General features: G+C 42.6%; 1 protein-coding gene across 5 annotated transcripts in view; it reads right to left on the bottom strand.

Annotated features, from left to right (window-relative positions):
- PHACTR4 (phosphatase and actin regulator 4) overlaps nucleotides 1-24,606 on the bottom strand; it is a 370,026-nt gene that overhangs the window by 330,094 nt on the left and 15,326 nt on the right. The window contains exon 2 of one of the 5 annotated variants that reach the window (XM_069224101.1): nucleotides 8,958-9,145. The exons of the other annotated variants lie outside the window; for them this stretch is intronic. The gene's annotated coding sequence lies outside the window, so the exon portion shown is untranslated. The remainder of the gene's footprint in view (nucleotides 1-8,957; nucleotides 9,146-24,606) is intronic. 5 annotated transcript variants of the gene reach the window in all.

Raw genomic sequence — 24,606 nt, 5'->3', positions numbered from 1 at the left:
CGGAAGAGGATTGAGGCCATTCCAGCAAGACTGCAGCACTAAACGGACCGGCCATTCAGAGGCACCGAGCTGGACAACTAACAGCTTTCCCACTAGATATCCTTCAGATGAGGCGGTGCAATTTCCACACCAGGACACCAGCACAAAACCTGTCCACATGATAGAACGGGCAATGCTAATGACTCAGTGTTTGTTCAGATTCATAGTACTGCGAGACGAGCCACTGATGCCTGGCCACATTCATTAACTTGCTTTCAAGGGAGCTTGTTTCAAAAGTACTGTAGAATTGTTGCACGGCAAACGCGCTGCTTTACTTAAATCAATATTACATATTTGCTCGAAGAAGGCAGGATTAAAGGCCTACTTCGGCAGCATGGATCCTTGCATGTGATCTGCAGGTTACACACTGATTTCGACAGTAGGTACAGCAAACAATTTAACTAGCTTAAAATGATATGGCCACGACAGCCTCATAGGGTCAGGGAAAATACAGAAACAATTACAACTTAGCCCAAAAAAAAATTGGTAAACTGGTTTGTCACCATTTTTAGGGTCGAGCCTGCATCGCATGCGTATCGCTAGCGAGACGCTTTAGGTATCAGAAAAGGGCTCGGAGCCCCGTCAACATCACGTCAGTGTCTTTCATTGGCAAGTTGGCTTGCCTGTTACAATCCGCTTCTTTTGATTAGTCGAAGGCACGCATACGTCATGCCTTTTCCGTGGTTAGCCCTCCTCGAGCAGTGACCAAGTACGGAAAACATGCGAGGCTCGCTATGGTTGTGGACTACTTTTTCTCTGTTTTTGGAGCGCGATCTACCTGGGCAGAAGTTGAGCACTTCGTTAATTGCACTTTTGCCGTTGAGTTCATAATTGCACTGTGTGTGAACTGTACAGCGCGATCGCGCTGTTTTTTTTCTTTTGATGCAGGAAAAATCCGGTTGGGAGTTTACAACAGCTGAAACTCCGATAGATGCGAGACTCTAGTGCATTGTAAATGCCTGTTTGTACTGCTAGCTAAGTGCTGACCGGCCATTCAGTTTTCACTGCATTTCTTCCCTTTGATGGGCTTTGCCTTAAACAAGGAGTAATGGGGAAACAGGCTTCAGAAACATCTGAAGTAAAAGACACCCTAAAGGGGGTGGGGTGTACAGGCAAGCTATGTTCACTACCCCATCTTCAATAATTTCTGTAATATTTGGTGTAAAGGTGGGCACGTGGGTCAAAGAAGTAAAACATGTTTGCAGTAGTAAGAGACTCCAAGGGTCAATGAAAAAAGTATATGTATATGTATAAAAAAAAAAATTAAAAAAGTTCCACGAAACCATGACTTAAAAGCCAGGAACACCAACATTCATCTTCTTAAAAGAGCCCCATTCTGGGGTTCCACTGTCTTTAAACATTGTAAACTGTAGAAGCACGCACAGGACGGGAGTGCTATGGCTGTCTATGTGCAGGACCACTGCAATTATGCGATCATGCAACCGTGGCGATATTTGCATAATTAGATTTGTCACATAATCCATCATCTGCCGTATAATCTGCAGATTTTAACAAAAAAAATGGTTTCTAGCTCAAACGGTTCAAAAGTTACTAAAAAAGGCAGCAACATGTTTTGTTGCACAGAGGTAGGCCCTTTCCAAAGCAGGACTGATCAACTTTGTTGATTATTGCTATATTTGGATGTTAAACTAGTACTAATGAGGTGCAATCAATGCCCAGACACTTACCACGTTAAAAAATAATAATAATGAAGTAATATTACAAAATGGGCCGTATTGTGTTACATAAATGTGCCTTTTCTTGCAGCATAATTTACTCACTGCTGCACAATTTGGCCCTCTCCTGACGCATAATTCCAGTGGCCCTGTCTATGCATAAGTGAAGTCGGTGTTGTGTGCTTCACAATCTTCGTTTGAGGAAGTATATTTCTCCCAAGTAAACTCCATTTTCAAATCCCATATGAGATAGCACTCAGAGGCTGTTACTTTTCTCAGTAAGAATTGGCCAAGCCAGTAGGTCTTTGACTTTGGGGCCTATTAGCTTTGGTTTAAGTCATGCTGTACAGCATCCAAGATTCTTTGCAGTACGGCTTTAAAAAAAAAAAAAACATTTTTAAAAAGGGGGGACCATGCAGCCAGCTGTGTTTAGGCTGGGCGTAGCAGCGTGCAAGCGCTGCTTTCTGATGTGTTGTCACCTACCTGTGGGCTTTAACCACACCCACCTCAGGCCCATCACTTTAATTTCTTCTTGGGCTTGCCTTTCAAAAATTCCTTGATACTGTTGGTAAGTGCCTTACGTTTGTCCTGGTTTGTTATCGCCTTGCAGACTGACCCTGTTACATGGCTTATTGCACGATCACCCATATATTTTAGTGCAGACAAACTACTTTTCTCTTTTGTCTCTCCCCTTCACATCATGCAGCCATGACAGTTTCAAGTGCGAACTCCATCTCCCCTTCGCGTCACGCTCCAAATTGCTTTCAAATTTCATGCACCGCAAACTCACGCAGCGGTATTGCAGTTGATCTTTTCCAGCTGTATTTGTTTCTGAGCATGACGGTGTTTGTATGTGTGTATGACCGTTTGCGTCTGTATGTATGCGTTGCGAGTTTATAAATGTATTCCAGTCTGTTCTGATGTACTCCCAAGAGTAGCTCAGCAATCACAAGTCGGAAGTGGCATGGCAGGTCCGAAGGGTTATAGTAGAAACTGCTGCTTGAAGTTAGAATGGTGCCAGAACCGTTTGTGCCACTGTGAGCACATGGGGCAATCCTAAGGGGCATGTATGTAAGTGACCACCAGGACTTTGCCCCCGGGACACAATGGACCATGTGTACCAAGTCCGAAATGCACCAATGAGCATCTCTGCCAGTGGGTACAGAAAAAGTCAACAGACACCGCCCCTTTTAGGTCTCGTTCACAGGTACGTTATTGTAATCAATGGGTCTGATGAAACCTCCACGGTGCATCGATGGTGTCAGTTTACCAGCGAGCACACACTAACTCCAGCTAAGGACGAGGGCAGGGACGCGGACAACATCCACACAATGGTTAATCGTAGTTTTCGCCAAAGAGATGCAAACTGGATGGGCAGTGTTTGTCACCCAGTCTTATGTATTTTCTTTTTTATGTTTGTAGTCCTGATTATTTTGTTACTTACGTAGCACTGCACAAACCAGGATACAGACTGGATGAGTTACTGGCTTCTGCATGGAGGCATGCTGGCAAAGAAACTGGTCTACAAATTCTAAACCACAGCTACACCTGCATAGTGAGGTTTTGGGAAACGGGTAGGATTAACGTTTTTATCGCTGGATTGTGTAGCGTGGTGTGCTAAAAATTAGTACAAATCCCACAATACAGCAATTTTTGCCCCGACGCTAGAGCATGCGTTCTTGCTTGTGAGACGCTGATGGTGAGCAGACTGTGGAGATTACAATCTAAAATGGCAGGGTGAGATGCTCTGAAAGGATTTGTTTGTGTTTTACATGAATTAATTATGCATCACAGTCTTTTTTTATGATGTTTAAGTTGCGCTGGAGGACTTCTTAGGTAGCTGCTGTTGCTCTATATTAATTCAGGGAAGCTTATATGCATAGGCCCTTTATTAAATCACAGTTGATTTAGTCTATCATATTGTTTCAAGGGATTATGTTACTACATTTCCGATTACTGCAATTAATAATTGCCCATATTACATTCCCTTGTATTACAATGCAGAAGCAATTTACTCCATGGGGATTTCCGCATGGGAATAAAGAAGGTTACTGTGATTACTTTATCCCTGCATTTCATTACAGATTGAGATTACTTTGATTACTATAGCATGCCATATACACCAAGAGATTGGGATTACTTTGCAACATCCTAGATTACAGAAGGATTGCCAGTTTACATTGTTCTGCCTTACACTGCAAAAGGGGATTGCTCTGGTTAGATCTCCTCAATAGATTAACAAAATTACAATCTGGACTGGTTTTGGGGGGGGGGGGGCAAAAGACAGTCAGGAGCAAGTGGGCTGCAACTGTGTTGTTTCCTTCTGCTGAAGGGAAATTGAAGTGCCTTAGTTATAGGCAGGGCCACTGGAATTATGTGGCAGAGGGGATCCAATTATGAAGCAGGCTTGACCAATTTATGTGGCAAGGACAGTCCAGTTATGCATTTAAAACGTGAATAGTTCTACCTCAAGCAAATGCGAGACCTATTGCATTGCAAATGCTTGTTTTATATTGTCGATCACCAAGCATGCCTACAGTTTTTCTTGAGATTATTAGGCTTCCCTGGTGCACCATGAAGTATTGAAATATTTCATGACTACATTTTCAGAACCTATGTCTTTTTAACAAATCTACAGCACAATTGTCCTTTAAAATGCACAGTATCATTTTATTTAAAAAAAAGGTTCTTGTGAGTGGGTTTGACGATTTGGGGGAGCGATCATTTTAGAAACAATCCATCTTATTAAAAACTCTTCGTTCAGTGGAGTTCAAGATAATTTTACAGACCATGTCACTACACACTACTGCTGACCAGAAGTGCTGGGAGTCAGGAAGGGCAGTGTGCGCATGCATGCACACAGGAGGCAGGAGCAACAAATTAGCAATAAAAAGTCATTGCCCACTATTAAAATAGATACTATTGTTTAGATGTCACAAGTAGAAAAGCCCACCGCACTCCCATCCTACTTGTAATTTTTTCCAATATATATTCAAATTGGGTCATGTGCACTATTAAGTCTACCTGGCGCGCATGCCTCTACTTATCTTGAGGTGGGGACCACTCCGCTGGATTCCTCCCCAAATAATATCTAGGTTCAGATTGGTACAGGTAATGGATCATGTACATAAAAGCACTGTAGCGGAAGGTGTTCAGGGGGACAGAATATCATGTCTCTACTGTTAAGGTCAGACAGCAGAAGGAGTGCAGAACACTTTCAACGCTGCCCAGAGCAGGCACAGTTTTTGAAGGCCATGTAGTTGGGCAGCGGAAACCATAGGGTTATGCACAAAGAACGGGAAACCATAGGGTTATGCACAAAGAACGGGGAACTATAATAGAGCAACCTTCCCAAGATCTGTTACAGGCAAACATGAAGGAAGTTCTTCTTGAACAGCACCAGCGAGCAAACAGAATGTTATGGCTTCCCACCATCAGGCTTCCAGTGCCAGATCGACGCGCCTCATCTGTCAGTGATTCTCTTAACAGGTCCAAGAACTGCTATGCTATCAATACAAAAATTCCTAGCCTAGGAACGGCAATTCGGCGGTGTCACCTTTCTCTGCAGTATTAGTCATCTCCACACTTACTAGGACATCTTAAGCACAGGGTCTTCACGAATAAAACAAAGTAACATACATAAAAACGCACACCTGGAATTTTACCCCACTGATCTTGGTCCTAAATCTGTGATTCTACAGTTGTGAAATGGATTAAACTAAGGCTTTGCCTGAAATTTGGCAAACTGTTATTTCATGAACTGCGATAAGAGACCAAAACAGGCAGGGCCAGATTAGCCACGAGTGCTTAAACCCCCTCTTTGTCCATTGGCCCCAGTTACAGTCTTTGAAAATCCCACCAACGATAAACAAGCCTTTCTGTATCTCAAACCTAGAAGGCCCATCAGGGATCAAACAGCAAAAGAAGAAAGAAAAAAAAAAGCTAACAGGTTTGTTGTTGGCTTGTCAGCCTTTTGAATTTGTCAATGCTTGTTTTTTCAACATTGTTTGGAAACCTTTATTGCTGGGGAAGCTGCCGTGGCCCCGTCACTCCATTCGAAAAATAAATTGGCTAAAAGTTTTTTATTCTCTAAAAGGCATACATTGCTGTAACAGTTCGGGGTACGCAAAGGAACTACATTGTGTGTGGATGTGCTCCTTGTGAAAGGGCAGAATTCCACCATTCTCTGGTCAGTAAATGGCATAAGTGGCATGACCCTTTTTCTTATGCCGTATGATGAAGTGGGCAGAAATAAAGATGAATGACAACAATAGGACAATGAATGAAAAGGGCTTCCTGACACCTCCTGTAAATGTATTATATGCATCATTTTAGTTCTACAAAAGATTCCTGAAAAGTCCATCCATGCAAACCTACAGCTTGCAATGCCTCCATATCCAGGACTCTGGAGCCTCATGAAAGAATCACAGGAACAGTCTTTCTACATTGCTTGACAAAAGAGCAGTCATGCTACTGTTTGCCATCATAAACCCTTTCTACTTTTCGCAATCAATAGTCCTACCACCACTGTTCATCAACCAGAGTCCCCTGCTTCCCCTTACCAAACATCCAATACTACCACCACTTCTCCACAGCAACAGTACCCTGCAACCGCTTGCCATCTGCTCTCTCACCACTACTCACCAACAATAACCCAACTACCACTGCTTCCCAATGGCTGTCCCCATCACTGCTCACCAAAAGCTGTTCTCTGTTGCTGTCTGAAAAATTGAACTTGCCTGCTACTCACCAACAGCCCTGCTGCAACTTGGCAACTGCAGTCTCCTCCTTTGCACTGCTCACCAACAACAGCCCCACTTGCAAACTCACTGTTGCTCGCTAGTGACAGTTCACCACCTTTGCTCGCCAGTAGCAGTCTTACCACTGTGGATGTTCACTAGACACAGGAAGTCCCACTCCATGTCTGCTCACCAGTGCCAGACAGTCACACGCCAAGGCTGCTCACTAGGAGCAGTCCCTAGTCACTACTCATCCTATGCAACACCGTGGCACTACTCGTTAGTGGCTGACCATTTCCTTAACTTGTCAATAACGAGCCATGGAAAATGGGTAAAGAATAAAAACAAAAACGTTGTTGACATGTCTTCGTATTTTTGTAGATGTGCACCACACACACACACACACACACACACACAGATATTGATGCACTGGAAGAACAATGGGAAATCTTAGCAACAGCTGGGAATACTGGAATTATCACAGTACAATGGCAACTATCCCATTCATTGTGAATATGCTTGCCTAACTGGAGCCAAATATCGCATAATCATTGCATCCTAGGACTAATACTGTCCATATCCAGTTTGATGTGGAGGTTCTTAGCACTATAGTAGGCATCATTAGTGTGTGATGGTAAAATGATCTATGTGATCCATACATACTAGGTAAATCATAATTTGATGTTTAGAGACCATGCACTAAATATGATATTTGTGGCAAAAATTACGTTTTTTTTTTGTTTACAGAAAGAAAAGCTTTTCCTTGATAACCCAAAATGGAAAGAGCACATTTGATTGTGAACATTTAACAAACTGATGTTTGAAAATAAAATTAATGAATGGATGGAAATACAAAAGAAATTTAAGTTACTCTTTGAATGATAGTTCATACATAGTTGTGGTGATTTATAGCAGGGCTGGGTTTATAGCCCACTTTGTATTATTAGCCAATTACATAATGCTTTACTTCTTAATTTTAATTCTTATCTCGCTTTCTTTTCGTTTTCACGGTCATGTGACCAGAAAGTTGGGTTTCAAATGCCTTCCTAATTCTTTTTAAACACCATAGCTGCAGACTAGCTTATTTTCTTACCTCATTGTAGGTTTTGGTAGTATTGTGCTACATTAGTAGCTCAACTTGTGTTCAAGCCAATAATTATCCTCCTTTTTAAAATTAAGTTCTTGGTGTGATGTAGCTTCCTAATAGGCATCATCTAACTCTTAATACTTTTGTTTTCCTGCCTATGTGTTCCTTATTTTGTATTGCAGTGTATGTGCAAGAGTGTTAGGGTTTGGATGGTTGGACACAGTCCAATTATTTTCCAGACCAGACACCATGCTAAGAAAGCAGGTGTTAAACGATTTAGGTTTCAAAAGAGTTCAACTAACATGGATTGGTGGAAGAGGTCTGACATAGAATCAGTTAATCCCTCTACTTTCATCTGTTAGCAATGGTGACCATTACCACTTTATGGTTATCCGGTGTGGTGGCAATGATATAGGTCTGGTGTTTGAGTGGAAATTAGGATGGAGACATTTTCCATCTTAATGTTGATGGTTCTGAACATCCATTTTGTGTTCTCAAATATTTGTCAGAGACAAAAGTGGAAGTGGTCTACTGTAATAAAAAACACCCTATATTGTGTCTAATTTTAATTTATCACATATATATATATATATTGCACTATACACAAACATTGAACATGAAGTAGGGATAAAAGTGTGATTTTGTTTTTTTACAATAACGCAATATACAATAATAGCAACATAACACCATGCTCCTTGAGATGTTAAGAATGTGCTTAGAAAATAAAAGTTTCCTTTTTGACAAACAGCTATACCTCCAGATCAAACAAACAGTAATGGGTTTTTAATTTTCTCCAAGCTTTGTGAATCTGACAATGGGTTGGTTTGAGCAACAATGTGCCTGGTCAGAACAAAATGATATGTTTGTACAAAAAAATTGTGTTGTGGCTTCGTTTCATAGACCCTCTCTTTATTATATGGGTTGGAACAGAAGGAGAATTCCAACAGTATTTTGAACAACTTGAAAACAAATTAGCAAAGTTAATGTTCACTTATCAAATTGACAAAACCAGGATTACATTTTTAGATACAGAAATTTACATAAGCAATAATCCAATACATACTATGTTACATAGAAAAAAAAACGCAACAAATTCAAGTATTCACGCAGATAGTTTTCATCCACCAAATACAAAATGGGGCATTCCATATGGAGAGTTCATGACAGTTAAAAGAATCTGCTCAGAAACGAATGAATATGAACAACATTTGGAAGCCTCATCTGAGAGGTTCATGAGGAGGAAATACCCAAAGAAATGCATCAAAAAGTCAAAAGAAAGGTTGAATGACATCACAAGATCAAGGCTGGTATATCATATGAGTAACCAAAAAATAAAAAAGGAAGCAGTAATAAGATTTATAAACGTCATATTCAGTCATATTCAGCCAAGGCAAAAAGAGTACAAAGGGTTCTCACCAAGTATTGGTTTGTCTTAAAAAGAGATCCAGTAATCGGAAAGGCGATAGGAGACCATCTGCATGTAGCTTATCGAAAAGTATTAAGTTTGAAGAATCGTTTGGTGAGAAGCCACTTTGAAGATTTAGGCACCTCTTGGCTTACACAATCTGGTTTTTGGAAACGCAATAATTGCAAGGCCTGCGTTACTGTAATCAACAAAAAGGAATATGTAACAGGAATGGGAAAGATCAAATAAATTAAGCAACACAACATGCAGAAGCAGATTTTCTGTTTATATTATAGAGTGCCCATGCAGACTCAAATACGTACGGAGCACGATTTGTGAAACAATAAAAAGGATTCTGGAACACATTCGGGCAATAGTCAATTTGGATAGGAGCTACACAGTAGCAAAACATATGGAATTGGAACATCAGAGCGATTGGCAAGCATTCGAATATTTTGCAATTGATCATATCCCAAAAATGGTACGTGGTGGGGACCGTGAAAAATTACTTCGCCAAAAATAATCAAAATACATAATAGAGTTACAGACTGACGCCCCAGGGATTGAACCCCAATGAAGAATTATATGTACATTTATGGTGGGCACATAGCATAATTGTATAGGACTGTATTGTTGTTGTTTCTGAGATTCATAGTTGGAGTGCAATGAAGAAATGAGGGTTCTTTGGTTTTTCACAAAATAAGAGTGTCATATAACAATGCAGCAACATACACTGATATTAAAAAGATCAAGATCTGACAAAGTGGGGTTAAAAGAAAATAACAAAATAGAGAAGCCACATGTGATGGCTTTCAGTAAGAAAAAGGTTCTAGTAAGCCTTAAAAAAATGTATGAGATACAAAATAACATGCATAAATAATAAACAATATCACTTGGTGAGTTAAAAACAAACAGGGCACATAAAGTGTAGCCCACATGGGTTCAGGGAATCATCTCTTTATAGGGATAAAATTATATCTAAGAGAAACCCAAAGCGCTCTAATAAAAGTAATTGAGCATGTAAGGCACTACACAACCCAGAATGCACCGCAACCAAACTGGAATATTGGGGAAGAAAACCAAGTGGATAAATTAAATATAAAGTTATTGTAAATGTTATGCGAATGTAACAGATAATATCAAAAGGAGGGTAAAATGTTCTCATAAAGATAAACATGTATGCCTGGCACTACAGAACCCACAATGCATCACAAACAGCCCGGAACATTGGGCAAAAATAAAATAAAGTCATCAAATGAAGCATAAAATCATTGAAACTATAATATTAAATTGTTGCTGACAATGTTAGTTATTCTAACCCCTTGAGGGCCATGGACGTAATGGTTACATCCATGGCTGCGCCTCTCAGGCACCATGGATGTCACCATTACGTCCATATACTGGCCCTCGGGGGAAGCACTAGTGGTTCTCCCCCCCCCCTTGCCCCCCCTGAGGGCTGCCCCCCACCCCCCTGGTCAGGGCTGGAAGGGGAATCGCTTACCCTTCCACCCCCAACCCCCCACCACCCCCAAGGATGTCTGATGACGTCAGGGCGCAAATCACACGCTGACCTCATGAGAAGTCACCTCGGATCGCACAGGAGGTGGGGCGGGAGAGACAAGAAAGTAAAGACCTTTCCATTATTGTCTCTCACAGCATTTCTGATGCCCGATCGCATAAGAAATGCCCACTAGACACCAGGATTTTTTATTTATTTTTGTAAATTTCAATAAGGGGGTGCGGCTCCTTGGGCAAGGGCCACTCCCCAGGTGGCCAAATGATTTTTAGGCCATTTCTAAACCACTAGACACCAGGGAAATTTTATTTTTTTAAGTGTGGGGCGCGACCACTTAGGCAAGGGGGGGGCCCCGGAGGGACAAATTCTTTTTAGGCTATTTCTGCCCCCCTTGGGGGCAGATCGGCCTAATATAATTTGAATCCAATAGACACCAGGGATTTTTTTTATTTTTTTTTATCATACATGCGCATAAGGGGAGCAGCCCCTAGGGCAAGGGTCGCTCCCCAGGGGGCGAAATTATTTTTAGGCCATAAGACACCAGGGATTTTTTTTTTATACTAACGCATAAGGGGAGCGGCCCCTTTGTCAAGGAATGGTCCCCGAGGGGGGGGTCAAAATATTGTTAGGCCTTTTCTGCAAGCCCCCCCCCCCCCCACCAGAGGCAGATCGGCCGAATATAATTAGCCAGCTCGCCTCTAGACACCAGGGATATATTTTTTTAAATTTACTTTATGTTTTTATGTATGGGGAGCAACCCCTTAGACAAGGTCACTCCCCTGGGGGGGCAAATTGTATTTAGGCCATTTCTGCCCCCCCATGGGGGAAGATCGGCCTATTTTTGTTAGGCCAATTGGCCCCCAATGGGGCAGAAACCTGTAGACACCATGGATTGGTATGTGTGTATTTTGTTTGGGGGTGAGGGGCAGCATCCCTTGGGCAAGGGTCGCTCCCCATGGGGGAACATTACTGTTGGCGATATCCTCCTTGGGGGCAGATTGGCCAATTTTTGGAAGGACCACCAGATACCAGGAAAGATGAAAAAAAAAAAATAGTGGGGTTGTTGCTACCAACCAGTAGGGGCCTGGTTATGCCCCCACCCGAACTGAAGGGGGCTAACAGTCTTTCAGCTCACCCCGCACACTAAAACATCTTAACCCATGGCAAGCAAGAGGACATTTTAATATTTTAGGTTTTGGTTTTACATTTGGGCCATGACAGCTTGGTAACTCTCAAAATCGTCCCACTTGGAATGGTGAGGGCTGCACTTTTTATTTACTTTGAGACGCTGCCATGTAGAAAAATCCACAAGACCTAGACACATCTGAAAACTAAACATCTGGTTGATTCCAGGGTGGAGTGCTTCACATGTACCCCGCACCATTTTCTTACCCACAATGCCCTGCAAACCTCCAACTTTGCTGGAAATCACACATTGTCCCACATTTTTGTGATGGGACCTTCCGGAATCTGCAGGAATCCACAAAATTCCTACCACCCAACATTGTCTCATCTACAGCGATAAAAATTATGCTGCACTTGTCAGCATAAAAATGTTTTTTTTCAACCTGCCCTTTTGGACCTGCTTTGGTTCCAACTCAATTTAGACATGTTTTTGGCTATTCCCTGCCACAGGCACTTGGCCCACCTACACAGGTGAGGTATCATTTTTACAGGGAGACTTAAGGGAACGTTGAGTAGTAGGAAATTTGTCCCCGTGCCGTGATCCCACACAGAAATGTGGAAAAAATTTATTTTTTTAAGCTTAATTTGAGGTTTGCTGAGGATTCTGGGTAAGAAAACATTGGGAGATCCACGCAAGACGCATCTCCCTGGAATTCCTTGGGTGTCTAGTTTTCAGAAATGTCTGGGTTTGGTAGGTTTCCCTAGATGGCTGCTGAGCCCAGGACCAAAAACGGAGGTGCCCCCGCAAAAACAGGTAGTTTTGTATTTGATAATTTTGATGTGTCCAGATAGTGTTTTGGGGCATTTCCTGTTGCGTGCACAAGGCCTACCTACACAAGTGAGGTACCATTTTTATCGGGAGACTTGGGGGAACGCAGGGTGGAAAGAAATATGTGGCTTCTCCCAGATTTCAGAACTTTCTATCACCGAAATGTGAGGAAAAAGCATTTTTAGTAGCCAAATTGTAAGGTTTGCAAAGGATTCTGGGTAAAAGAACCTAGTGGGAGCCCCAGAAGTCACCCCATCTTGGATTCCCCTAGGTGTCTAGTTTTCAAATATGCACAGGTTTGGTAGATTTCCCTAAGTGCCGGCTGAGCTAGAGGCCAACATCCACAGGTAGACACTTTTCAAACAACACCTCTGTTTTCTTTGGAAAATGTGATGTGTCCACGTTGTGTTTTGGGCATTTCCTGTTGCGGGCACTAGGCCTACCCACACAAGTGAAGTATCATTTTTATCGGGAGACTTGGGGGGGGGGGACGGGGGGGGACGCTAGGTGGAAGGAAATGTGTGGCTCCTCTCAGATTCCAGAACTTTCTGTCACTGAAATGTGAAGAATTTTTTTTTTTTTAGCCAAATTGAGGTTTGCAAAGGATTTTGGGTAACAGAACCTGGTGAGAGCCCCACAAGTCACCCCATCTTGGATTCCACTAGGTGTCTAGTTTTCAAATATGCACAGGTTTGGTAGGTTTCAATAGGTGCCGGCTGAGCCAGAGGCCACAATCTACAACTAGGGACTTTGCAAAAAACACGTCAGATTTCAATGTAAAAATGTGATGTGTCCATGTTGTGTTTCCTGTCGTGAGCATTAGGCCTACCCACGCAAGTGAGGTACCATTTTTATCGGGAGACTTAGGAGAAACACAGAATAGCAAAACAAGTGTTATTGCCCCTTGACTTTTACTACATTTTTTCCTTCCACATGTAAGATGGTGTGTAAAGACGTCTATTTGAGAAATGCCCTGTAATTCACATGCTAGTATGGGCACCCTGGAATTCAGAAATGTGCAAATAACCACTGCTTCTCAACACCTTATCTTGTGGCCATTTTGGAAATACAAAGGTTTTCCTGATACCTATTTCACACTCTTTATATTTCGGCAAATTAATTGCTGTATGGAATGAAAACCCATTGCAAGGTGCAGCTCATTTATTGGCTCTGGGTACCTAGGGTTCTTGATGAACCTACAAGCCCTATATATCCCAGCAACCAGAAGAGTCCAGCAGACGTAACGGTATATTGCTTTAAAAAAATCTGACATTGCAGGAAAAAGTTACAGAGTAAAACAGAGAAACCCTTATAGGCTCTACACAAATTACCCAATGCTGAATACAGAATTTTGTCCACTTTTCAGAAATGTTTAGCTTTCTGGGATCCAGCATTGGTTTCATACCCATTTCTGTCACTAACTGGAAGTAGGCTGAAAGCACAAAAAAATAGTTAAAATGGGGTATGTCCCAGTAAAACAGCAAAATTGTGTTGAAAAATTGGGTTTTCTGATTCAAGTCTGCCTATTCCTGAAAGCTGGTGATTTTAGCACTGCAAACCCTTTGTTGATGCCATTTTCAGGGAAAAAACCACAAGCATTCTTCTGCAGCCCTTTTTCCCCTTTTTGTTTTAAAAAAACGAAATTGTTGCTGTATTTCGGCTAAATTTCTTGGTCTCCGCAGGGGAACCCACCAAGTCCGGGTACCTCTGGAATCCCGAGGACATTGGAAAAAAAGGACTAAAATTTGGCGTGGGTAGCTTATGTGGACAAAAAGTTATGAGGGCCTAAGCGCGAACTGCCCAAATAGCCCCAAAAAAAGGCTTGGCACCTGGGGGGTAAAGGCCTGGCAGCGAAGGGGTTAAAAGTCATTATTTTTCCCCACATTTAGATAAATAACTTTTTCCTTCTTTTTCTCTTTTTTCTTAACATGGTAATGTGTGTTTAAGTAATGGTAATGACATAAAACACTGGTGACGGACAGTGAAAATATGCTTCTGAACAAGGTTGGTGAGACTGAAACGTGTAAAGCTTTTTCTCTGCTAGAACGAGCAATTTTCTAAATAAATATATGCCAGCAGAGTGACCCTTGAGTGCGGTTTATGTATTTTCTGGATATGTAAGAAAAGGAAAGAATTCTTTGTTGATTTAATTCGGAGTCCCCAGCCGAGAAACCAGCACCGTCAAATGAAAGGAGAAAAGCATGCCTTAAGATGCCTTGACAGGGGAAACACTTGTGTGTGTGTGTATATATATCAATAACTACCTGTAGGAAAGTACCATCTTGCCTGGAATGTTACCCCCATATTTCACTGTATATATGTTGTTTTAGTTGTATGTGTCACTGGGACCCTGCCAGCCAGGGCCCCAGTGCTCATAAGTGTGCCCTGTATGTGTTACCTGTGTTATGACTAACTGTCTCACTGAGGCTCTGCTATTCAGAACCTCAGTGGTTATGCTCTCTCATTTCTTTCCAAATTGTCACTAACAGGCTAGTGACCAATTTCACCAATTTACATTGGCATACTGGAACACCCTTATAATTCCCTAGTATATGGTACTAAGGTACCCAGGGTATTGGGGTTCCAGGAGATCCCTATGGGCTGCAGCACTTCTTGTGCCACCCATAGGGAGATCTGACAATTCTTACACAGGCCTGCCAGTGCAGCCTGAGTGAAATAACGTTCACGTTATTTCACAGCCATTTACCACTGCACTTAAGTAACTTATAAGTCACCTATATGTCTAACCTTTACCTGGTAAAGATTGTGTGCTAAGTTACTTAGTGTGTGGGCACCCTGGCACTAGCCAAGGTGCTCCCACATTGGTCAGGGCAAATTCCCCAGACTTTGTGAGTGCGGGGACACCATTACACGCGTGCACTATACATATGTCACGACATATGTATAGCGTCACAATGGTAACTCCGAACATGGCCATGTAACATGTCTAGGATCATGGAATGCCCATTCTGGCATTGGGGAGACAATTCCATGATCCCCTGAGTCTCTAGCTCAGACCCGGGTACTGCCAAACTACCTTTCCCGGGGTTTCACTGCCGCTGCTGCCAACCCCTCAGACAGGTTTCTGCCCTCCTGGGGTCCAGCCATGCTTGGCCCAGGAAGGCAGAACAAAGGATTTCCTCAGAGAGAGGGTGTTACACCCTCTCCCTTTGGAAAAAGGTGTCAGGGCTGGGGAGGAGTAGCCTCCCCCAGCCTCTGGAAATGCTTTGATGGGCACAGATGGTGCCCATCTCTGCATAAGCCAGTCTGCACCGGTTCAGGGATCCCTCAGCCCTGCTCTGGCGCGAAACTGGACAAAGGAAAGGGGAGTGACCACTCCCCTGACCTGCACCTCCCCTGGGAGGTGCCCAGAGCTCCTCCAGTGTGCTCCAGACCTTTGCCATCTTGGAACCAGAGGTGCTGCTGGCACACTGGACTGCTCTGAGTGGCCAGTGCCAGCAGGTGACGTCAGAGACTCCTTCTGATAGGCTCCTTCAGGTGTTGCTAGCCTATCCTCTCTCCTAAGTAGCCAAACCTCCTTTTCTGGCTATTTAGGGTCTCTGCTTTGGGGAATTCCTTAGATAACGAATGCAAGAGCTCATCAGAGTTCCTCTGCATCTCTCTCTTCACTTTCTGCCAAGGAATCGACTGCTGACCGCGCTGGAAGCCTGCAAAACTGCAACAAAGTAGCAAAGACGACTACTGCGACCTTGTAACGCTGATCCTGTCGCCTTCTCGACTGTTTTCCTGGTGGTGCATGCCTTGGGGTAGTCTGCCTCCTCTCTGCACTAGAAGCTCCGAAGAAATCTCCCGTGGGTCGACAGAATCTTCCCCCTGCAACCGCAGGCACCAAAGAACTGCATCACCGGTCCTCTGGGTCTCCTCTCAGCACGACGAGCGAGGTCCCTTGAACTCAGCAACTCTGTCCACGTGACTCCCACAGTCCAGTGACTCTTCAGTCCAAGTTTGGTGGAGGTAAGTCCTTGCCTCCCCACGCTAGACTGCATTGCTGGGAACCGCGTGTTTTGCAGCTACTCCGGCTCCTGTGCACTCCACAAAGATTTCCTTTGTGCACAGCCAAGCCTGGGTCCCCGGCACTCTAACCTGCATTGCACAACCTCCTGAGTTGTCCTCCGGCATCGTGGGACTCTCTTGTGCAACTTCGGGTGAGCTCCGGTTCACTCCACTTCATAGTGCCTGTTCCGGCACTTCTGCGGGTGCTGCTTGCTTCTGAGAGGGCTCCTCGTCCTGCTGGGCGCCCCCTCTGTCCCCTGACGCAATTGGCGACATCCTGGTCCCTCCTGGGCCACAGCAGCATCCAAAAACCCTAACCGCGACCCTTGCAACTAGCAAGGCTTGTTTGCGGTCTTTCTGCGGGGAAAACACTTCTGCACGACTCTTCACGACGTGGGACATCCATCCTCCAAAGAGGAAGTTTCTAGCCCTTGTCGTTCTTGCAGAATCCTCAGCTTCTACCATCCGGTGGCAGCTTCTTTGCACCCACAGCTGGCATTTCCTGGGCATCTGCCCACTCCCGACTTGATCGTGACTTTTGGACTTGGTCCCCTTGTTCCACAGGTACTCTCGTCTGGAAATCCATCGTTGTTGCATTGCTGGTTTTGGTCTTCCTTGCAGAATTCCCCTATCACGACTTCTGTGCTCTTTGGGGAACTTAGGTGCACTTTGCACCCACTTTTCAGGGTCTTGGGGTGGGCTATTTTTCTAACCCTCACTGTTTCCTTACAGTCCCAGCGACCCTCTACAAGGTCACATAGGTTTGGGATCCATTCGTGGTTCGCATTCCACTTCTAGAGTATATGGTTTGTGTTGCCCCTATCCCTATGTGCCCCCATTGCATTCTATTGTGACTATACATTGTTTGCACTGTTTTCTATTGCTATTACTGCATATTTTGGTATTGTGTACATATATCTTGTGTATATTTGCTATCCTCATACTGAGGGTACTCACTGAGATACTTTGGCATATTGTCATAAAAATAAAGCACCTTTATTTTTAGTATATCTGTGTATTGTGTTTTCTTCTGCTATTGTGCATATGACACTAGTGGTACTGTAGGAGCTTCACTCTTCTAGTTCAGCCTAAGCTGCGCTGCTAAGCTACCTTTTCTATCAGCCTAAGCTGCTAGACACCCCTCTACACTAATAAGGGATACCTGGGCCTGGTGCAAGGTGTAAGTACCCCTTGGTACTCACTACAAGCCAGTCCAGCCTCCTACACTACCACAATAATGTCAAGATATTTTCAAGAAATTACAGCAGTACATCATAATCTTTTTTTTAAAAAAATATGTCAATTAAAACACTTTTCTCCAACTCTACAGACTTTACTAAACAGTCTCATTTCTTCATATACATTACAAAAAGAGTAATGAGCTATATTTGGCATTTAAACAGAACAAAGATAAAGTGTGATATAAACAATATGGCTGTCTTTATTTTACAAGGGCTTTAATTAACCAATAATGTTTTTCATCATTGCCATGTACTGCAGTATGCTGCAAAGGTACCATGGTATGCCGCAGCCCAATACATCACTGAATGTTTGCCCATTGTTAATTAAAAGCAACAGAACAAATTACAAAAAAATGACCCTTTCCACACAATAATCCATATTCTTGCCAAATTTCATGTAAATTCTTTCGGCCTTTTTGTTGCCACATCTGTTTAAGAAGTCTATGAAAAATGCATTGGTAGAAAAAAAAAAAAAAATTGGAACCCCCACCTTCATTTTCTTTGTACCCCTTTAACTAATCACCACAAAACTTGCATCAGTCGGGGTAGAAAAAAAAATAACACGACTGCAAACTTTCCTAGAGATTTATCAACCAATGGCAAAGCTATTAGCAAGCAAAAATAAGAGGAATGTCTGTATCCCGGAATCCGAACTATAAATAGAGAGTGGCGCCCACACCAATCCACCACCCTCAATGAAATGGTATTACTAAATATTCTGGATATAATATATTTGTATGGCTGAATTGCATGACATAGCTGGGTGGTACTGCAAACATTTTAAGCTACTAGTAGCTTGGGGCTATTCTGATCAAACAAAAGTAGCCCTGTAATAGGAAAGGAAGGCGAATCTAGACTAGAGAAAAGCAAAATAAGGAAATCTATCTTTGGAGAATTTGGAGTTGCAACAGTGTACTAAAGAATACGAAACGAGGTTTAAAGATTCAATTCGCCCCAGATTTGCATTGCTCATTTCATGCACAAGAAGTGAGCGTCAGAGTTGCAGTGCAGACATCTCGTTATGTAGTATATTATTTACAACATGAGTACCTACTCAGTGGTACATCTTCGTACTAATTAGTCAAGACATTCGCTGCATAATTCTGACTCATGTGGCATAATTGGCAAATTGGTTTAGGAAAACAATAGCTTGAATGAGAGTTAGAGCTACTATGAGACAGACCCAGCTTATACAATTTAGAAAGACCACACACCTGGTCCAAAGCAGGAAAATAAGCACCAAAGTATAGGAACAGCAACCAAATTTACCCTCCATGCTGAAATCCAGAACTGCCAGCAGGCGAGGCCAACATATGAAGGGTTAAATATGAAGCACAAAAACATTTGCATAGTTCTATAAGTAATGTGGGTAAAAATCCAAACATGCTGAGGCTGTTTTTTTATCAAGAAGCGTCATCCGCAAACTTTTAGCTCCACCTTTTCACTGCGTGACCCTGAACAAGCCTATGAGCCTACAGTTAGCTTAAAATAGATGCTTAAAAAAAAGGACTCGCTGGGTAGTAAGGGTTCCTTTCCAATCTCATGTTTGGGAGTGGACTGTTCACAGCAGCTTCAAAGGAAAGTAAAAGTAGATTTTCAATGAAAGTGCACCGCAGTCTGCGGGCTCAAAATATTATAAAGAGAACAGAGGCTTTACAGAGGCTCTCCAAAACCACAAAGGCCTCACTACAACAAGCGCTGGCAAAGCTGGCAGGTCCGGCTTTAATGTGGTAAAGCATGAACTCAGAATTTGCGAATGTCTGTATTTCTTTCTGTTAGTTAATTAAACCCAGACCTAGAGTGTCTACAGCAAAGGGCTTCAGGTGGAATGAAAAATGTAAGGAGGGCTCTGCTAGGGGCGCGGCATAAGAAGCATAACTAGGAATAATTTTCAAGAAGCATAACCTCTATAATTGTGGGTGTGGCTTATAAAACGTAAACTAAAATCCTTTGCTTCCCGTAGCGTGCCACCCAACCAATATTTTGGCGCCTCTTATTGAGCTTTCTGTTAGTGCATCCAGTCATATCACACAATAACTGTCTGGTACCTAAAATGAACAAACCTACTGACTGTCATTGCCTGTTAGTGTACCAAACACATGAGCAACAATGATTTGTTGTTCATAATTAGAAAGGAAAGTGTTTCAATTCTGGAAATATAACACTGAATACAAGATTAACAAGGTCTGACAAAGTAGGAGTTGGAGTGTCTCAATTATTCATGTTCTTCCCTTCATGCTATTTCTCTACAATATGTTATACTCTATGCCTTTTTCTCACTGCATCTTTCTCAATTGATCCATCTGCATTTCGCACACCTCATCTGTCTCCAGCACCCTATTTTCACTCTCATTCCGCATGTACTTGCTTGCATTTCTCTCCCTTCACCACCCTCGCAAAAAAAAAAAAAAAAAAAAAAAAAAAAAAAACACACACATTCCTGTATGCACTGTATTTTCGTTCAAACTCCCCATCAATATTTAGACAGATATGAACCTCCTTCACAATCTCAATTACAACTGTTACACATGACCACTGCTTTGTGCAATCTGCAGAGAGGCAAAGGATTGGATGAGCATGTATTCTGATCACCAATATGACTGACAGGACCTGTAAGAAAGTAGGAATGCGTTGACTCCAGGGTTCTCAACAGTGGTCGGTGACACAAACTCACCCACAACCTGAACTCTTACAGAACCCTAGAGACGACTCAGTTCATAGTACACAATATACAAAACTAATATGCTGCATGCAAAAAAAAACTACAGAAACAGCAGCCTTCAAAAAAAAAAAAATATATATACTCTTAAGGATTGGAATATTTAATCATTATTATCAAATGTAAATAGGAACTACATTGCCGACATGGATTACCTAATGTTTTTTTTAAAGTCACTGTGCAAAAGCAGATTTAGATTAGTGGTGTTTTTCGCCTCCAATGTTAAGGACATAAATATAGGGTCCGACTGAGACCGGTTTCAATGTCAACTTTTACTTATTGTTGTATTGGAGACCCAGAAGGACCTGTCCCACTGAAAACCCGGTTACACACAGTGTGTAACCCATATATGCAGTGAAGACAGTACAGGCAGAATTATGCTGCGATGAATCATTTTGCAATGCATAAAGTATGGCAGGGAATGCAAGTGCAGTTCAAATTTTACACCAAGGAACACGTGTTCACCTTCCAGATTTTAGGTCAAGGAAAGTGTGTATAGTGCAACTTTAGCGTAGCATATGATAAATTTATTTTCCAAAAAATCTTTTGCTGTAATCACTTAAACATCTCCTACAATGCCACTATTTCCTGTTCACCAGATAAAAAGAATCCTTGCCTTCTATGTCACATTTTTTTAGCCTAAAAACGATCTCTAATTTGGCAACATTCTTCCAAGAGTAAGACTTATTTACTGTCAGCGAAGAACCTTGTTATTATTTTGACATGGTAATGTACATTATTAGAAATTATAGATATACAAATGATAGCCGGAGATTTCCCTCCACATAAAATGGAAGTGCACAACAAATTTATATACATACATTCACAAAAAAATATATGTTTTAAACTAACAAAACCACTGAAATTCACTATTTATAGTTATTCCAAGTAACCACAACTAGTGTTGTGAAGTAACTATAATTGGTGCACCCACCATGCACAGTGTTACCAAATATGTAATGTCAGATGTCATTAGGGATGTGATCAATGCAGTATTTGAACATCTGACAAGTGATTTAATGTGAGACTTACACTTACTTCAGGACACAAGTTAGTTACTCTTAAATAACTATAGCAGGTAAATTTCGGCAGTTTTGTTAGTTTAGCAATCTCACACCCAACTATAACATCCTTTTTATTTTTCAGCTAATTTCTATGGTTTGTTTGGTATGGTTTGTTTAATCTAAATTCAGATTTTCTTCACAGTGTGTGGAGTGTTGTCGGCCATAGTGCCTGGTCCAGCATCTACCCAACACCCCACATCCAGTAAATCTGCCCCCGCTTTTTGTTGAGCCATGGATCTGACATGATTTTCCAAGGAGTCGCGCTGGGGCTCGTAGTGGATCTGTGGATCAAAGAAACCTGAAAAAAACGTTTTTTAAATTTTGTCAGAGGGGTGTCCCTCAAGGGCAACCCCACCCTCACGGCCTAGGAGGCCAGGGTACCCTAGCCTACCCTGCCCCTATAGATAGATAGATAGATATATATACACACACACACACAATACAAGTGCCGCAACTCTCGCACGGACACCAAGATCGCACTCCAGGATGGTGATTCACAGAGAAATGTTTATTCAGCAACGCGTTTCGATCTGACGATCTTTTTTCCACAGCCAGAGTCAGCTGCGAAAAAGATCGTCAGTTCGAAATGCCTTGCTGAATAAACATTTCTCTGTGAATCACCATCCTGGAGTGCGATCTTGGTGTCCGTGCGAGAGTTGTGGCGCTTGTATTATATGTTTAGTGGGTTTAGCACCAACCTTGTGTGGTGGAAGTGATCGGCATCAGCGGGATGAGATTATAGATAGATAGATATATATATATATATATACACACACACACATATATATACACACATACATACATACACACACACACACAATATATATATATATATATATATATATATATTTTTTTTTTTTTTTTTGTAGGACTCGAAGTCCTAAGATGGCAGCCCCAACTTTTCCTTCAGGTTGCAGCCAGCCAATCACAACATGTACTTGAGCTCGTCGAGCCTCTGATTTACCTTTGTGGAACCAAAACATTAAATGTAGATAAATAGCAAGCCTTACATTTTTAATTTTTTTAACTACTGAATACATTTATACCAAACCACAAAATCCATGCTTTGTAGATCACGCTATAGCTTTGTGCAAAATTTTGTGTAATTTCTTTCAACCATTAATGCAGGCTATATGTTAAATTTTCCTATGCAAACTTGCATGGGAAAAACATGTTTTGGGCCACCTTCCCTTTTCCCCACTTCACGAATCACCCTAAAAGTTTCCAGGAAGAAGCTGATAAGGAAACATGACCGTAACTAACTAATATATATATATATATATAGAAAGCGAGAGAGCAAGCGAGCGAGAAAGCGAAAGCGAGCGAGCAAGCGAAAGCGAGCGAGCAAGCGAAAGCGAGCGAGCAAGCGAAAGCGAGAGAGCAAGCAAAAGCGAGCGAGCAAGCAAAAGCGAGAGAGCAAGCAAAAGCGAGAGAGCAAGCAAAAGCGAGAGAGCAAGCAAAAGCGAGAGAGCAAGCAAAAGCGAGAGAGCAAGCAAAAGCGAGAGAGCAAGCAAAAGCGAGAAAGCAAGCAAAAGCGAGAAAGCAAGCAAAAGCGAGAAAGCAAGCAAAAGCGAGAAAGCAAGCAAAAGCGAGAAAGCAAGCAAAAGCGAGAAAGCAAGCAAAAGCGAGAAAGCAAGCAAAAGCGAGAAAGCAAGCAAAAGCGAGAAAGCAAGCAAAAGCGAGAAAGCAAAAGCGAGAAAGCAAAAGCGAGAAAGCAAAAGCGAGAAAGCAAAAGCGAGAAAGCAAAAGCGAGAAAGCAAAAGCGAGAAAGCAAAAGCGAGAAAGCAAAAGCGAGAAAGCAAAAGCGAGAAAGCAAAAGCGAGAAAGCGAGAAAGCAAAAGCGAGAAAGCGAGAAAGCAAAAGCGAGAAAGCGAGAAAGCAAAAGCGAGAAAGCGAGAAAGCAAAAGCGAGAAAGTGAGAAAGCAAAAGCGAGAAAGTGAGAAAGCAAAAGCGAGAAAGTGAGAAAGCAAAAGCGAGAAAGTGAGAAAGCGAAAGCGAGAGAGCGAGCGAAAGCGAGAGAGCGAGCGAAAGCGAGAGAAAGCGAGAGAGAGAGCGAAAGCGAGAGAAAGCGAGAGAGAGAGCGAAAGCGAGAGAAAGCGAGAGAGAGAGCGAAAGCGAGAGAAAGCGAGAGAGAGAGCGAAAGAGAGCACGCGAAAGAGCGCGCGAAGGAGAGCGCGCGAAGGAGAGAAATAATGTTTGGTAAAGTAATAAAAATGCTAGGGCACAAGCCATACATGCTACGGCCAACATATAAAATGCTATATATACACACCAATTACCATTGTTGAAGGAGGAGAGGGACATTATGTATCACTCAAGGTCTAACCTCTTATGGACCATCAGCCCACTCAACATTTGTAAAAATAGCACATTACATACTGCACATATGTAGGTGTAGCAATGATAGTTAAGGCAGATCGGAGTTTAGAAAAGTTTTTAACCACGTGAAAAATTAAACAAAACATATCTATATTTATCCTAGTGGTGGTCGCCACTAGGTAGTTATAGATCGGACCTAGTTTCTATAGAAAGTGTTTCTTGCTTCCCTATATCCTTGGCACTGGTTGACGAATCTTCACGTAATTTTCCCAAATAAACATGGCAGTCACGTCAGCAGCTGTCCGGAAAGTTTTGGAGTGATCCGTCAAGCGGTGCCCAGGAAAAAGAAGGGGTCCCAAAATACTTTTCTCATATTAATTTTTCCATGTGGATTTTGAACAGTGATGGTGCCCAAACTACTGAATGGAATTACACTAAATTTGGCACAAAGTTAGGTTCTGGTCCAGAAAGCAACCTTTTAGTAATTTGGTGTGAATCCCCGGGGCTTCCACTAAATGCAATGCAGGGAGATCACGCACCCCCCAGCAACCCTGGGGAGATCCACACCCCGCCAGGCTAATGGCAAAGTACATGCAGGGGGCCAACCAACCCCCCATTCCCCACACCGCAGCCATGGGGACCACCGCCTCCCCGGGGATAATGACAAAGTAAATGTGGGAGGACTGCCCTTCCCCTCCCCTGCAGCCCCGGGACCGCCACCTCCCTGAAGCAGAAAGTGAAATTTAATGTGGTGGCTGCGCACCCTCCCCCCCCTACAGCTCCCGGGACCTCAACCTCCCTAGGGCACATCTCTCAATCTAATGCCAGAGCAG

The sequence above is a fragment of the Pleurodeles waltl genome, chromosome 3_1 (assembly GCF_031143425.1).
Source record: "Pleurodeles waltl isolate 20211129_DDA chromosome 3_1, aPleWal1.hap1.20221129, whole genome shotgun sequence".
Taxonomy (NCBI): Eukaryota; Metazoa; Chordata; class Amphibia; order Caudata; family Salamandridae; genus Pleurodeles; species Pleurodeles waltl.
This window is presented reverse-complemented; position numbering and strand designations above follow the sequence as displayed.